Source organism: Drosophila montana, unplaced genomic scaffold (assembly GCF_035044405.1).
Source record: "Drosophila montana isolate Dmon_TW-CO22-7 unplaced genomic scaffold, ASM3504440v1 contig_2127_1, whole genome shotgun sequence".
Taxonomy (NCBI): domain Eukaryota; kingdom Metazoa; phylum Arthropoda; class Insecta; order Diptera; family Drosophilidae; genus Drosophila; species Drosophila montana.
Window position 1 is genome coordinate 49,988 of NW_026997035.1, and position 17,837 is coordinate 67,824.

The window sequence follows — 17,837 nt, forward strand, 5'->3', positions numbered from 1 at the left end:
AAATATATCAAAGAAAATTATGCTGAGAAGTATTAAAAATCACCTAAAGCTCACAAAAAAATTGTGTAAATAAAAATTTAAATTCTGGAATGACAATTAATAATATGATGTAAATTATCTAGAGATACGAAATGGCTTATAACTTTGATGATTTAATTTTTTTCATAGAAATATAGACTTATGTCATGCCTTACATTTGTGGAAATTGATATAATGTAATAATTATTATATAAATATATAATTTTTATTATTATTATAGATATATTGTCTATCATTTTGTTTAGAAATTAATTAGTTTATAGATATGATAATAGATTTGTATACTTCTTTTTTTTTTAAACGAACTGAAATTTATGTTTCTTGGCATCTTATAATAGAAATAGATACAATGTATCCATTAAATAAATACATTTTTTATTAATTATATATTATTAATTATATATATATTTATATATTTCGGATTTTGTTTAGAAATTAATTAATGTTTATATTTCATACTAGATTATTATTATTTTTTCCTAAGCAAAGAAACAATGTTTTTTGCGTCTCATATAACACTTCTACTTCCCAACTAATTTTATTTATTTTTGGTTTTATTTTATTTGTTTTGCTCCAATTGCTGCAAAGACATTTGTACGTAAATCATGTCAGAGTTGCCACATTAATGAACTATAAAATGGTGGCTGGTGCCAAGTCGTTAGGCGGTTGCTGGCACTGGCATTGGCAATGCTACTCAGGGGAGGGTTAAGGATTGTGGCTTGGCATAAATAAATTTATAATAAATTGCAAAGTTGAGAAACGGCAATATATCATTTGTCGCAGCATGTGTGACACGTTAGGGAAACGGCGCAAACTTGCAAAGTGCGAACGATTCAATTAATCCTGACACTATTTATTATTATTAGGGTTAAGGCACAGAGGCGCAGAGCATGAAATACCAAAATGCATAAACAGAATCAACTGTAGGACACTTGTAGTGACTGAGAACTAGTCTGTGGCTCAGTTACGACTGCCCATGTAGTTGTTACATTAATTAGTAGAGCAGCCTGTTTTGGTTAGCGGCCCGTCCTGGACTCGTCCACTGGCATTATCATATTTATTAAGCAGCCGCATCGCCTGCAGCTTTGGATATGCCCGGGCATGGGATATGCTTTGCTGGGATCCGGTGCTGTCTGACTACCCGCGGCTATCACAACAACGAAAATTGATTGCTTCTGTTGTTGTGGCTGGCTTTGATCGTGTTAAGATAGCAGGCAGACGGCAGAAGGCCTTCCAGCCACCAGGCACCAGGAAAAAAAATAACATAAAAAAAAAATATATAGTATAATACTCCCAGAGCCTCAACTTGAGTTCTATAGAAAGTTTTATGCATAACTTTGGCTTGGACGCGCTATGGGCATCGTAAATATCTTTTACTGCCATCCTTCCTCAGTGGCTTTCAGTAGATTTCGCATTTTTGCATTGCACGCATTTTTGCCTTATTTTTGCCGCCGCACCTAGAGTAGGGTGTACCAACTGGGCTATTTTTGTGACAGATCATAAATCAAAAATCATACACGCTGCTGCATTTCAATATGCAACCACACACTGCACCACACAGGCAGGTGGGACGGCGACTTGCAGGTGTTTGCTCCAAATGAATAAATGTCGTTTTCTTTCTTCCTTTTATTTTTAATTTTGCGCGCGCGCGATTGTAAATTAAGTTCGGCCCCAGTTTTGACTGACAATCGAACCGACGTGACTGCAACTGGAACTCCAATTGCCTACCCTGTACTCGCAATTGCAGGGTATCAATTGTTTATAATTGATTAGCCTCTGTATTTCTTGCGGTGTATATCAATCTTAATATATTTACTTTTTATTTTTCTTTAATCTATCAAGGGAAAAAACAGGCGCAATGTTTAAAGAATTAACCTTTATATTACTCCCTTTCGTCAATAAATTTTATTTTTATTTATTCTTAAATTTATATAATGTTTCAGACATTGCAAAAATCATGAATATATTAGACTTATGTTCACATTCAATTATATTAAAATACATTTCAATTTATACCCAATACTCAATTTGACATATATTTAGAACTCATCATAGAGAATGTCAGAGTCGCATACTGTTTGGCATAGGCATTCTCACTTTTAAAAAATCTATCTTTTGCCATTTATTTGCATACTAATGAGCAGTGTGTGGGCATTCGGTGTGTGTGCGCGAACACTGAGTTGCAGTTCGTGCGGCGGCTTTTCTGGTAGCCACAGTTTGAAAAATGGCAGCTGGAAGGAGTCGTAAAAACCAGCAAATCGAACAACGTGTCAGTTTTCTTGCACTATTGCATCTTATGAAATATAATATATAGTAGAAACTTAAAGCATTTCTAAAGCAAGTGTTGGGTCATTAAAGTCGGCTGACTATTTACAATCATATAAAAAACGGAAGTCTTGTGATTAGTTTTTTGGAATTCAATTATTTACTCAGATATAAAATGTGCCGGGCTGTTTTATATCAAAACTTGTCTGTAGGCTCATGAGTTTTTTTTCAAATTGTAGGGGAGAATTCCTGAAATATTTTTCAACTGATATTCTCATTAATTAGATTAAGTTCCTTTATAAGTATTCAATTTTTTAATACATATTACTAACATAGTTAATTTCCTATAAGCTAGTAATATTCGAAGTAGCTGCTTTGGCTTGAAAAACAATTCTTAGAATAAAGTGCTATTTTCTGTTAGATTAAAGGCATAGAACTTTATATTTACCGCAGAAAGCATAAACCTCAATCCCCAAAACACGTTTAAATTAAATTCTAATTTCTTTGCGCGCCCATAACTTTTGACATTAACCTTAGCCTTAATGTTATTGCTGCTTGCAATTGAAGCTCAGTTGATTTTATTTATTGGGCTGTTAGTTTTGCAGCAAATTGATGGCATATTTACTTAGAAGATTAACAAGAGGTAAACGCATGAGAGTATTAAAATAAATCCCATTACATGGACTCAGGCGCATTATGAATGAACGGGCGATTCGTATGCAGCACACGTAGCGGAGGAGCGCTTTAATCGGTACCAGAGAGATCTGTGGCATATGCCCAATAAATCTAATTTTCGGGTATACCGAAATGAACCAATTGCCCACTAATTTTAGGCGCGTTTTCTCGGCCATGCGACGTGTGAGATGCCCGACCCCGATGACGATTGTGATTACGATTTGACCAAAGAAAGAATATCAGACGCACGTAGTATTTGAGTCAAAACAAATTGCTTCATTCATGCCACGGCCAGGGGCACGCACAATTTGAGCATATGCTGGGCATTAGCTGCCCTACCCATCTACTGCTCTTGGCCATCTAATCAGGGGACTATCAAATCTGTACAGGAATTCCCCGAACTTTTGCCTAGTCCGTTGTGGATTGTGAAGATTTTTAAGTACAAACTACTTGAGTAGCATTTTAATTGTTGTTCGTGGAAGCAATTACCCTCGAGGGGGATACATAAAAACTTTGGTGTGACATTTTGTTGGAATGAATTTAATGAATTTAAATTATGACAGCTGCGCCCTCAGCCACAAATATTTTATGGCTTTTAAATGCTGAAATAAATTGGACTTAAGAAACGCCAAACGGAAATGCAAAGAAACCGAAAATGAAGTCGAGTTATACTGTTAAATATGAGATGTCGAAGATTAAATACCCTAACTAAAGGCAGTTAGAAGAAATATTAGACTGCTCTATGTTAAAATGCATCTAAAATATAAATTCATTAACTGAGAAATAAGTTTGTAAGATTTAAAAGAATTAAATAAAAAACTTAAATATATGATTCTCAATTTTAGGAAAAATCTTGTGCTCTCGGAGGTTTCTTTGTGCGCTTTCTTCAAGTAGGCAAATTCTTGTTATAAAAACTGAGTCACTGCAATTATATTTTTTAATATTCAATATCAATTTGGTAAGCTCATTGATCATTTTATAAAACACCTTTTATAGGGTATACGAGAAGACCAAAAATGATTTCGAGTTATTCCAGCAACAAACCCATTAAATTGTGTGATTTGCTTTGTGTGGAAGTCAAATACGTTTCTTTTAGAGCCCAAGAAGAAGGTCTTTTTTTTTCTTTGCTGTATGATTTAAGCCCAGACTTGGCGTTGGAGTTACAGTTCTTGTTGCCTAATCCTTTAAGTTATTGATGCATTCGGTTCGACGCATTGATGAAATTTTATTTATTTATACTCGTAGTCTCGTAACCCTTTGTTCGCGCTGGTCAGGGAGTTACAATTGCCAGCCACAGTTCTTTGCTTTTTGTTGCTGCCGTTTTATGGGCTGCTCGAGGCTAATCCCGCAGGAGCTGCAGCTGCGATCGTAGCTGATCTTTGGGTTTTTTTGTGTTTAATAGATGAGGGATTTGCTTGTTCGGTTGCGCGTCTCAATGTTGATGTCTTATATAACACGAGTGTTACTTTTGACACTTTTATTGCCAAGCCCTAGACCAGACGCGGCACTCAACACAAAGGAATCGAATTCGGAATCGTACATCGGCAGCAGCATCTCAAATGAGCCTGGCGAGCCTAATAAGCGCTGGGGAATTGAACGCTCTAAAGTGGTAATTAAAGTGGCCAGCATTGTGAAAGGCTCAGGCCTAGGCCTTGTTATGTCTCAATCTAGCAATGCCTCAGCTGCATTCAGCACCAGCCTCAGCCTCAGCCTAAGCCAGAGCCTATCTGCCATCAGCAATATGATAAACTTAATGCAACTATAAGTCCAACCGGTTGCCAGCGTTGCCAATCTTATTCTGTTTTCTTTTCAGCTTTTTAATTTTTTTTGGCTTTAACGTTGACAAGTTTGGCTCATTCGGCTGGCAAATTAACACCTCAAACGGACGCGTCGTCCGAATGGTGCCAAAGTCATTTGCCATTAGATGTCCGATTCTTGGACTTGTTGACAGGCGCGAATTGCATTTGACGTTGCCAATTGCAATTCCTCTTCAAAGTTGTTGCTAATGCTGTTTGCTAATGTTGTTGCAGTTGTTGCCTTTGCAGTGAGGCGTATTTCCGCTTTTTGTGGCTAATTTGAGGCGCTTGAGTGGCGCTGCTTAATAGAGTGCAGCTGATTTGCTAATTGCAAGTCGTCTTACTTAGCTTTGACAGAATCAGTTGGTCAGTTATCGTATCGATCGATTAAGTATCGAAAATGTTTTCATCAGTTTCATTCAGACAGCTTAGCCTTAACCTTATGTAGAGCAGGAGAAAATAAACTAAGAAACAAACATTGTTAAATGCAAATTTTGAAGCATGTACATGTTTAAAAACTCATATTATCTATTAATATAATAAAGATTTTCATAATAAAAAAAAAAAAAATCAGTTTCATTCGAGATTAAATAACATAATGTAGTCTAGTTGTTTATCAATTCAATTAAGTAAAGACATATTTTAAAGCATCTGAAATTGATGCGGATTAGTTAATTTGATTGATTAATTATTGAGTACTGTGTTTACCCAACGAAATTTGCCTGATATTTATTAGATAAACATTAACAGCTAATTAAAGCGTTCAAAAATATGAATAATTACATCTCAAAACTAAAATCGTGCTATATAAAAAATAACAAAAATATACTTTAAATATTCTCTAATAAGGCGCTCCTAAATATATAGTTAAAAATATATTTTTTATATATTCCGCATTAAATTTGTATAAAATGGAATTGCACTATTTTCTTTCAGCATTAAACTTGCCAAATATTTCATAAATTTTCCAAACTTTATTATTTTTGGAGAAAAAAATAACATTGCCATCGATAAGGGAGAACGGAAAAACAAAAATTTAAAAGTTAATTAAAAACTCATCAGATAAATGATAACTGGAGCCCAGTGGCCAGTGCCTGGGCCCGGGCATTATTATGACGGCAAGACGACGAACATCATATCTAGTGAGCTGCAGCGGCAAAGAGCTGGCCCATTGGCCAGTTAACGTATTCATAACTATATTTATCAGCCATCAAAAATCAATTGCACACACAAAAAGAGCGTAAAGCTGCGGCTGCAATGGACCGGTATCTGGTCTCAGTGGGTCTTCATCCTGGCTTTCCGAGCTTTCCAGCTACCTCGCTTCCCCTTACTTCGGTCTGTGAGGCGTTCAAATTGCGCTTGTTAACATTTTTGACCGCCTGCTGGGGGCCTCACAGTGCAGTCGACGTCGCTGTCGCCGTCGACGTCGCCGAAAAAGCCAACAAACCGAACGTGTTACGCATAATAATTTTCGCAGTGCGTCCAACATTCGTATAAATATTTCAACGGTTCGGTGGATGTGCCCGCTGCTGCTGCTGGTGGAGCTGGTGGTGCTGGTGGTGCTGGTGGTGGTGCGTTGACTGCTGCTGTGGTTCATCATCAAATACATACAGTTTATCTTGGAGCCGCATCGCTCACGCTCAGTTCCGAGAGCAAGAGACAACAAACAGGCTGATAAGACAAATACACTTAGAGAAATTCTGGTGATATGAAAACTTGAATCTTCAAAAGTATTGGGTAAGTATTGGATTATAGTTAAATTGCCTGAGCATAAATCAGGACTATGCTTTAAAATTGAATACAGACCAAAAATTGAAAGTCAATTTTAGTTTATGGAAATCAACTTTTCCTAAAATTTACTTAAAACTATTATCTTTTTTGAATATTTCCCCTATCGCTGTTATATGATACAAAATAATAAACTTCTTGCTTGTATTTATTATAATTTATTTATTTATATTCTATATTATTATCAGTTTTAAACCGACCCATTAATTTCTCTTAGTGCATTATATGATAGGTAGATGGAGCTGCCATGTTGTCGCTGTCGTATGTCGCTGTCTTTTATTGAAATAACAGAAATCATAATGTTTATGCCATTAAATTGTTAACAAAGCATACAAGCTACTGCCATGTTGTGTCGGGTAGGAGGAATAACCGGGATACCAGGATGCCGGGTATGATGGGTACGTTGGATAGCTGGAACTGTGACTGAGACCCCTTTTTGGATGCCGGGTCCCGCATGTCAGCACGCACATAAATTATCGTTGATATATATTTGGCCGTGTGAATGTCCAGGTTAACAGAGAGCGCGAGAGAGAGGGAAACTTTCTCGTACTCTTATTTATTTATTTACACTGGGCGCATTGCACAACGCTCGCTACGTGACATTCACGCTTGGACGTCCGCCGTTGTCGGGCATCCCGAGCAGCTCCATACAGACGTGACCCCGTCAGAAAACCCCAGGGCAAGCGGTCACATCTCATTCACTCACTATCGCAATTGCTATCTATGAGCTCCGGCTGCTGTGTATCTTTTCACTTTGCTACGCGCCTTATCTGCAGCCTCTTATCGGCTCGTGGGATATTTTCTTAATATTTCTCTGTTGAGTATTCTCTCCTCTTCTTGACCGAATTATTTCCTGTAATTGCGAGCGTGCGGCCGCCCCGAAAGAGCCGTAAAAAATAATCAAATGCTTCCTGGCTCTAAAACCCATTTCAAGCCATTTCAAGCCAATTCGGGCCATTTCACTCAAAAAAAGGATGCGTGCTGCACTATGAGAATGAATTGGACCAAAACTGCTTGAGTATTTTATTTTATATTTCTTCCTGGGGTGCGGGCCGGGTTTATGGTTTAACTTGGCCAACAACACGGTCACACTTCCAATTTTATTTATGACTTTATCTTTTACTTTGTTTGTGCGAGATTTTCGTTGTTGGATGTTTTTGTGCTTTCCTGGGAATTTCACTGAGATTCTTTTCTCCTTATACTCTTCTTCTTCTTCTTGTACATGTTCTGTGCGGTCGCATTTTTGTTGTTGTGGCTGCTTGGGTCTTAATCACGTGCACTGGTTCGCGGTAATTATACCTCCGAGTGTCTTTAGAATGTGACTAAACTTAATTTTGGAATTTTGAATTTGATGCAAGAGACAGAAGAGAGATATGTCATGTAGAGATGAATAAACTGAGAGATAGTTAAATTGTATAGCTCATGTGGTTAAGTTTTGAGAGCTATTCATGAGAGCTATATGTGGCATTTATGATTTAATAGAATTATAGGACTTAGGCCAGAGTTTTGTTTTATTTTATTTAGCTATGAATAATAAAATGATGTGGTATTAAAGAGATGTGATTTTTGTGAATAATTCCTTTAAAGGACTTTATTTTAGACTAAAAAAAAACGTTGAAAATAATATAAGCATCAGTTTTTTAACTTTTACTAGCATCCAAATATCTGTTTTAATTCATTAAAACAATTTACAATTTAAATCATATAGGCATATCAAGTTAAGAATTGTTCAAATAATTCTTTAATAAAATTGAGCTTGGGCAATTTATGAAAGAGATATTCATTATTATTTGGGCTTTGAAAGATATTTCCAAATGATAAACGCTGAAAAAATTCCACAAAAAATTAGTGCCTTTTCGTGTAAGAAATTAAAATTAAATAAGTATAGCCCAACGGCCCGATGTTATCTCTTTTGTTATATTTTCAGTTGTCTGCCGCTAAATGCGTCAATCAAAAGTCAAACAAAATATCACTAAAATTTGATTAGCACAATTAAATGATTACATGCCACAAAGCGTGGCAATTATGCCACAAAGAATAGAACAGGTGCGTGAGTTAGTTAGGGGGGGAACGGGAAATGGAGCAGTTGCAACCAGAAACCAAGTTGCGGCATTTTGTTTGACATTGACCCACGCAACGTTTTGAGGCATTTCTTAAAACCACAATCATAAAAACCACAAATGAACAACATTAGTTACATTTACCGAAAATAATTAACAAATTAAATGAACAATTGCCCCAAGAAGAAGAATAACTGAAAGAAATATAAAGTAATTGGAGCGCTTGGCGAATGCAAAGCAAAGTGTAAATAATATAACGAATATGTGTCTTTAAGAACTGTAAACTTAGAACTGAGGCTGCGTAAATTGCTTGGGTAAACCAAACAGACGCTAATTGAGGTTAGGCCGAGGGTTTACATAACCTAATTGTTATATAAGACGGTCAACTATATGAAACTTGTGAAAATCTCTTCATTTTGGTGTGGCTGGAAACCAGAAAAATTGTTACAGGTACAACAATAATAACAATAAACACGCACTTGTCAAAATATATACAAAAAAAAAAGATGATAAAATTTCAGTAGTGACTAGAAGATGCCCTGTACGGAGCATAAAGTGCCCTGAAATTCTATAAAATAAATCAATCATATTTAAATTGAAGATAGATAATTATTGTTATTTATCGATTATGATTAAAGAGACCCATCAAAAGTGAAGCCAAAATCAAATATATCGTTTAATATAAGACTTTTGTTATAATTTTATACACACTCCCACAAATTAAATTGAAAATCGATATTCATCGATATTAACCATAAGGTGGAATTCGTGGAAAGGGAAACACAATATAATTGACTGAATTGAAATGTTCTTCAACAGTTAAAATGCTCCATGCAATAGAAACTACAGGATATCGAAAGATGAGTGAGCGTTGCATTCGGACAGCCTTTACCTGTGACACGGGCCTGCTTTATGGCTTTATCTATCGAAATATGTAGAACCTGTTCGGCGCGCTGCGATGCGGCGTTACCTGTGCGCAGTATTTGCGGCTTTGATCGATAATCGCGGCCCACGCAAAAGGTGTCTCGTCACGCTAAGCCCTAATGGCATTACAATGCGTTCCAAACTACTTAAAACCGGGCAGCCGGGCCCAGAATATTTGCGGTCTGGACAAACAACAAACCGCGATGCGAATGAGCTGTTTTATGGAATACGACTGAGATAGAAGGTTGAGGATTTGTGCAGCTGCGTCTGCCTCACCTCCGCCTGCCTGGCAACAGTTCGCTTATCCTTTAATGGGCTTTTGTCCGACTGTCACTGGGACATGGCGTTGAGCAAATCCTTTCAAGTGCAACCGAGCTGCATCCGATTAGAACAGGTTCGTCTTTGTCTTGTCAGCGAAATAAAGCCGCGTTTTTCTCTCCCTCTACCTTCAGCCCTCTCTCTCACTCTATTTGTTTCTCTATCTCTCTTGTTTGCGCAAAGTTTCGCTGGAATTTTTGGTTATTTGTAAGCTGCGAGTCAAAAAATATGAAAATCGCATCAGCTGCTAATCGCATTGACTGTAAACTTGTCTAAGCCGCTTGTTGTTTTTAACTTTGCAATTAAAAATCCCTCTGAAAATGCACTTTACACACGTTAAAATGTTTCTCTTTCGTGGAAAAACTGTCATTGGGTTATTACAGATACTACGATAACAACTTGTCACAATTTCTGACAGGTTGAAAGATGTTTCAGTTGCTGTTGCGAGTTTGTTTTCCCCGCTTCTTTGTTGCGTTTCTAATGAAGAAATTATCTATAATGATAGGAGGAAAAATGCATGCGTTCATTTCATAATTTTTCACTATGAAAATGATATAATTGCTGCAAGATAAAAATCAAATTATATGAAAACTGAAACCCGCTGCTCGAAAACGAAAAGGGGTACCCAAATAATGGGCACGTACAATGACGTATTAGTTTATGATAAGCATATGAAATATTTGATGGATTTATTATGCCACAACTCATATCAAGTGTGAAACACTCAAACGCGAACCCCCTTCAAAATTGTGAGCCTGTGTGCCTGTGTGTCTGTTCAGGATATGTCACTCAGCACTGGGCACAGGTGCAATAACTGAATTTTCCCGAAATAATGTGTGGTATGCGCGCGATATAGGATTTAGGGTTGAATAGGGACTGTAGCGAGATATACGCTAAAGAAATAAATAAATATAGATATATCTAGGTTTAATTGGGAATTTTGATTGTATATATATCTGGGGCTTATTGCCTTCGTAAGACACATGAATTACTTTCTCATGATTATAGCTTAAAACTACTACTACTTATTTCTCCAATGTAAGGACGAAGGCACAGCGGAAACTATGGGTCACTACTTTTATTCCCATTTGGCTTACAGAAGCCAACCTAAATGCTATCCTTGCTGTACATAAAAATATGCCCAAGCAGATTGATTTTTTTTTTTGAAAAAATAGATAGATACTAAAATATTTTAACGGAAAAAGCTTATCAAAATGATTAATATTTGATTTGAATGAAACTCTAAAAGTATTATAAAATTATTTAAAATAAATGATCTATTTATGCTGATCAAGGTAAATGAAAGGAAGCTTAGCTTAAATTATGCTGGCTTTCTGACCCTTTGGGAGTCGTGTTTAACCGAAGGCCAATTGTCCTATTAAAGTTAAAAGCTATCAACTAATTTTCTAAGTATTCCTCGGTACTCCACCTCTCGAATCTAAGACAATCGTTAATAAAACACATGGGAAATTTGCTGTGGGAAAAGGGTATTTAAAATATGTATACATAATCGAATCTGGAGCAAGCTGGTTGTTCTACATTCTAGACGAAAAGAAAAAGCTAAGAAACATTTATGTTTTCTAAATTTCTAAGAATTTCTAAGAGAACCGTCTCTTGTTTTCAGCTGTTACAACATTACAAAACATTGTGTGCTCTTGTTAAACCTCTTGTTCCACGACCAATTTGAGCTGTGTGCAGACCAGCATAACTAACTTGACTTGGGTTTGAGCTAATGCTGGCAATAGTTAGACCAGAAAATAAACAAAATAAAAAAAACAACTGCTGGCCAAGTGTTTTGAGAGCTAAAAGCATGTTATCAGAGTCATCTGCGAGTCTGTTGACATGCGTATCAAAGGCGAGCACGCAGCTAATCAATATGCTCGTCATTTTCCTTTTAACCAAGTACGTGTCAACGGGGCTCGTACCAAAGACCAAATATTGTACGATACCCATATCGAAGGCAAGAGCAGGCACAAGGACACGAACTCGAACACACTCGAACGCGAGTCACACGCATTTTGTTCTTTTTTAATAATTCTCGAGCATTAAACTTGGATGAGTTATCACACGTAAAGTGGCAGCTATCTTTCGGTTCCTAAGGGTTCAAATCCAAAGTGCGAATGCACGAGTATTAAATAATTATTTTTGTTGCACTTGTGGCATGTGAAATTTGTTGAGGTGCCTGAGAATTTATGCCCCGTCGACTGACTTACATGTAATTTATGTTCATGACCTTTAATGGCAGCCCATCTGCAGTGTTGTTGCCGATGGGGGCAGGGTGCGGGGGGCATTGGTGGCAGGGCACACGCAGCGCCATCAAACAAATTGCCATGGCGAAGCGTGCGTTTGTGGTATGCACATTGAATTTTGATCGGAATGTGGGATGTAGGATAAGGATATGGATAAGGCACAACTGTTGGCTCCCAGTGCCAGCAAAAGATTAATTGATACATGTCCATTTTGTGTTGACAAGCAGCTAGAAAAAATCTTGCGCCAGCCAAACGTACACAATAGAAACAACAACAACAATAAAAGGTACAACTATGGCCAAATATAAATGACATACAATAAGGCCAGGACACTTTTATCGCTCCCAGTTGATAATAAACAATCTGGGACAAGGCATTAAAAAAAACACAGCAACAATAGCTGTATATATCATAGGACAGTAGGGTCTGAGAGAAAATCGGGTGTGGGGGTCCGGCTCCTTTGTTGAATGACATATGTGTGCGTGGCTGCCCCGCTGACTGCTCATCCATTTGACTGTCCATTGGGTCAACGCCTACGACAGTGGGCAGCTCCAATAGTTCAGAGAATGTATAAACAGAAGGCTGTGTCAACATGAAAAAATTGAACTGTCGATTCGAACGCGATCGTCAGCTCAGAGGCTTTAATAGTTGGATCCAATTAATTACTGTGTTTTGATAACTCCCTCTCAATTTCCATAAATTGGTAAATATAGTTTGCATATCCCCCGTTTTGGAATCGTTTTCAAACCGTCTTTAATGAGTAAAAGTTGATTATCAACTAAGCTGGAAGGAAAAGGATGTAACTTATTGCTTGATACAGATATACTTAAATATCTCTTTCCACCAAATTTGCTAAGATCGATAAATATCTATTTTGAATCCCCTATTTCTGAATTGTTTTTTAAAATCATTTATTTTATATAGTTCTATATACTTTCGCACCCTTTGAGAAAATCGATGGAGATCTGTGTCTAAGCAAAGAGTGAATATTTTTTTTAAGTGGGAAGACAGACTTGGCATGTCACCCACATAGATCGAATTTATATATTTTACCTATTTCCACTTTTTTTTTACAGTTCCCTCCATCATATAAAAGAAAAACTTGATCATAGCTAACTCACAACTTTAGATTTTCTAATTTTCGTTTGTATATTTAGATATATTTTTTTAAAATAATTTCCCGCTGAGAGAAGTAAAAAAACATTATTTATGATTATTCTTAAAAACATTTCCCTTTATATATCTAAAAACTTCTTTAAGCCAGTGTCTCTAATCGTTCGCACAACTCTAATGGCAAGTTTCGCCTAGCTTTTAGCATAACAATAGATGGTCTTAGCATTGTGGTCTGAAAGTTTTTGGAGCAAGCTCTATAAATTTGCACAGCATAAATGTTTAGTGGCCAGCAATGGGTCAAGCTGGGCGGCGCTGGTGCCTTAACAGTGTAATTATGTATAGTCGAGGACGAGATGGAGGACGAGGGCGCTGCTGTCCGTTGAGCCAATAGAGCGTGAGAGTGGCATGGCCACAGTGCGTATACTTGACAGCCAGCTGACGTGTTGCGGCGTTCAATCAAAAGCCTGTCAGGGTCGCCCGCGCAAAAACTGTTGTGGGGCCCATAATGGAAAACCGCGCTGCCGTGCAATGCACACGCCCTCGCACACATACATATATATTCGTATATATAGTGTGTATTGTCACCCAGGCATGGCCACGCCCACTTAATTAGTGCCCAAGCTCATTGGGTTAGAGGGACCGCAGGACGGGACGGTGCGTCTCTTGATTGTTTTTGGGGTTTGACCCATTTTGTGCAAATGCAAAACAAAAGCGAGTGAAGCCAATAACGAGTCCTCAATCCTAACAGAGTGTGTGTGTGTGTTTGTGCGCAAGTATGTGTGGTGTTGTGTGTGTTTGTGTGTATGCAGCTTGCTGACAGCTGTAATTTCTATGCAGCTTTTGTTGCATTTTCAATGCGCTTTGACTGACATGCCGCATGCTGCGTGCCGCATGTCACATGTTCCTGCAACTAGCTCATAATTTAATTAATTAATTTCAATAGCAACGCGTTACGGGGGAGGTACTGTGGGGGGTGGGGAGGTGTTCTATGTGCTGGCAGCCCATGTGGGAGTGCCGTTTATAACAGCAAATTTAGAGCCTTAATTATGCCCTGTTGTTTTATAATAGAAACAACAACACTTAAGCCCCTAACGAGCTGACAATTTTGCTGCCCCCAGCAGCAAGTTTTATTACGCCTGCAATTGTAAATGTCAAAAAGTTGCACCCAGCTGCTGTTGTTGTTGCAGTTGAGCTGTTCACAGGTCCCATAAACCAGCAACAGCAGGAAACAGCGCTAGTTGCCGACAGAGAGGCAGCGACTGCAACTGCGGCGGAGCTTGTGGCAGCACCAGAAGCTGGGCAGTAGCTCAATTCTAAAATTGTCTGACAATGGGAAAACAAAATCAATAACTAGACATAAAAATAAGGGGAACATAGTTTGTCTTTCATTTTATCGGGGTTTCAAAATTTTAGCCCACGACGCTACTCAATCGACTAATAAATATTTTTGAAAATTTTACAATTTTTTATCAAGCTCAAATACTAAAAAAAAACCATTAATTGTAAAGTTCCGAATTATTTTTTCTGCTGCTAAGTTTCTCTATAGGAGACATGCAGATAAAGATAATACTCTTTATGTAATACCCAGAAGTTTATAAATTAAACGAATAATAATGAAATGCCACGCTAAGATAATTTATGTGTCTTTTTAACTTATCCAAAACTTCTTTGAAGACATTTTATAAAGATACTCTACCATTTTTGTATACTCAATTTTTTATACTTATAATCAAGAGTAGATATGTGTGTAAACTGAAGTCTCTCGCCCATTGTGCCTGAGTTGCACCTCCGAAACGCACAATTATCGGGAGTCAAAGCCGCGTGGCGTCCACAAATTGGCAATTTGACTTGAGCCAGTTCAAGTGCGGACCACGCAATGACGCGATGACTGGCGCTGCTGGAGACGATGGAGATAATGACGTTGATAATAATGATGATGATGATGATGACGACGAGGACAAGTCAATATGATGATTTAGTGCACGGAAATTGTTGTCGGCGGGGATTTAGCAAATTTCTGAGGAGGCGGGGATATCGGTTCGGCTTTTGCTGCTGGCGCTGTGGGTGCTGTTCCCGTTGACAGTGTCTGGGAAATTTGAGCTGGTTCTATAAAAAACGCATTAATTCTAATTGGCAGCAATTGCAATGAACACCCGGTGAGCGTTTGCTGCGCTTAGCAGAACCCGATCCCATGCCAAACCCAAACCCAATCCCAAGCCCAGATTCCACTCATCACTGTGAGAAACTGTTGCACTGAAAACTGATCTCAGTCTCAGTTGGATCGTCTGGAGTTTGCTTGTTTGTTTGTTGAATGTTTGCCTTTGGTGCGCGGCAAAAGTACAAAAGGTAACACCAGAAATAGAGTTATACTAAAATTTAGCGGCAGTTCAAGACTTGAACAAATAAACTTTCTGTAGCCCATAGCTCCTCTCTCTCTCACTCTTTCTCCCTGACTGTCTCTCTAGCTGTTGTATGTCCAGCTAATTCTCGTGTTCCTGCTAATTGTTGTATATTTGTTGTTGTTCCGAATGCGTGCATTTTGTTTTAAGTGCAGCCGATCGATCGATCGATCGATCAAGCAGCGTGAAAATGTGAAAATTCTGTCGTAGCCGCAGCTCAGAACACTTGTTATTTCAACTGCGGTGCAGAAATCCTTTCAAAAGCATGTTTTTAATAGCTGTTCTTATCCAACTTTTCTAGCAGACATATTTTCAAAGTGCTTAAATAATTTCTAATAGATATGATTAAAGACTTTTTTAATTCTCACATGAAAATAAGTTAACAGTAGTCCCCGCTGAATGATTTGTCTGTGACCCAATAAGCAACGATGTTTCAAGTTTAAATCCCAGGCTATTGTATGGATATAACATTATCTTAGCCGAAAGCCATAGCTGCTTGTGTTATTCAAAAAGTTGTCATTTTTATATAAGACAGTTTCAAAGCACAGCGGAAAACAAATAAATTGTCTTGCAACAAATTTTTAACTAATGTTCCATCCTTGGGAGTGAAATTATATCTTAGTCTTCTCTTAGTTCAGCTTCTAGAGAGATAATTGAGTTCCTGCATGAAACTTCTGCTTATTGTCTCCAATAAGAAATTTTCAAATTTAAAGACAGTCGCTTGGTCTAGCTGTGCTGCATGAAAAGGTGCTATTTTAATTACATAATTTAAATTTATACTCAAGGCATAGTTTTTATATGACTCTGTTTCGCGGTAATTAACCTTATTTTTGCCTATATACATACTCTAGCCCCCTGTTCCGCTGTAGTCGCATCTGCAATATGGCAAAGAGGCGCTGTCACTTTGCCGCTGACAGCTGCTCCGTGCACGAACATGGCAGACATGTCGGTCGGCGACTGAAACTGGGGTTAGTGATTGCGTGTGGGTGGTGGGGTGTTTGGGGGCTGGAGGTTTGCCTTAGCCGACTACTTAACGGCACACAGCCCCAAAAGTGACAGGCGGGCCTCATCATTAAACTTTTGACACTATTAGCGGGCGGTCTGAGTTGGCTCTGGTATTTTGTTGTGCCAACTTGGCAAGAACAAAACGCCATAAAACTGAATAACAAAACATTTTAGTTCATCATCGGCCAGGCATTAAAATTAAATTAAGCACATTATCGTACTGCTACAAAAACAAAAGAAACCAAAATGTTATATACCTAAATTTAGATAATGGTATTTGCTGTGTTAAAGCATTTTCTCTTAGTTTGTCTACTTTGTGGTCGATTTTGATTTTCTTTTATTATAGAGTGTATTTTCGTTATAACACGAACTGTGTATCATGCTGAAGAAGCTATTTTATTTAATAGTATCTATCAATAAAGCCTTGTCCCTCTGTCTGTCTGCCTGTTCGTTAGCTGTCTTATTAGATCCTGGTGATCCTTATTTTGAAGGGAAGAAATATTAAAAATATATAGCTGGTACGTAGGCTTGATTTCTTGCAAATAGGTTTGGCTTTTTCCTCTATATACAAGCCAGATCTTATAACAAGGAGCCTTAACATCAATCTTATATATGGGGATAGTGTAGGAATACTATATTAAATTGAGTTTTTTTTAATGTAAAAAACTGATTAGATTATAAATGTATTGCTTTGTATATCTGCAAGGGTATTTAATCTTCGGCTCTAACATCATATTTCATTGAAAACGTTTTTTTTTGTTGCTGCCAAAAGACAATTCAATTAGCTGCCCTGTCAAACTTTCAGTTTACGTCTGTCTGTTCCATCCAACATTCAACTCTGCACTCTCAACCATGCCCCATTCGTAGTTGATGCACTTCTACTCTAGCTTTTTTTTGCTTTAGCTTCTTCTTTCACTTTTCGGCACTGGTAATGAAGCAATTAATTATCGTATGCCCCAACGCGTCCAAAGACATTTCAGCGAAATTTCTGGGGTACATCTGAAATGTTAAATGTTAAGTAATGTCTCTTTTGTCGCCATCTGGGGGTGGAAGTGTTTCGCCTCAAGTGTCCAACTCTTTGACATTTTGCGGTTGATATTTAAAGTGCCTGCGATTCGTTTTTTTTGTTGTCTTTAGCACTTATTTGAAGTAACAAAGCAAAATTCTACAGTTAACGCCAGTTTAAAAGTATCTTATGATTCAATT

The 17,837-nt window shown here is 37.7% G+C and overlaps 1 long non-coding RNA gene across 5 annotated transcripts in view; it reads left to right on the forward strand.

Annotated features, from left to right (window-relative positions):
• Positions 1-17,837, forward strand: part of LOC135427166 (uncharacterized) — a 198,976-nt gene that overhangs the window by 41,184 nt on the left and 139,955 nt on the right. For all 5 annotated transcript variants that reach the window (XR_010435998.1, XR_010435999.1, XR_010436001.1 and 2 more), the window contains exon 2: positions 5,765-6,512. This is a non-coding gene — a long non-coding RNA (uncharacterized LOC135427166). The remainder of the gene's footprint in view (positions 1-5,764; positions 6,513-17,837) is intronic.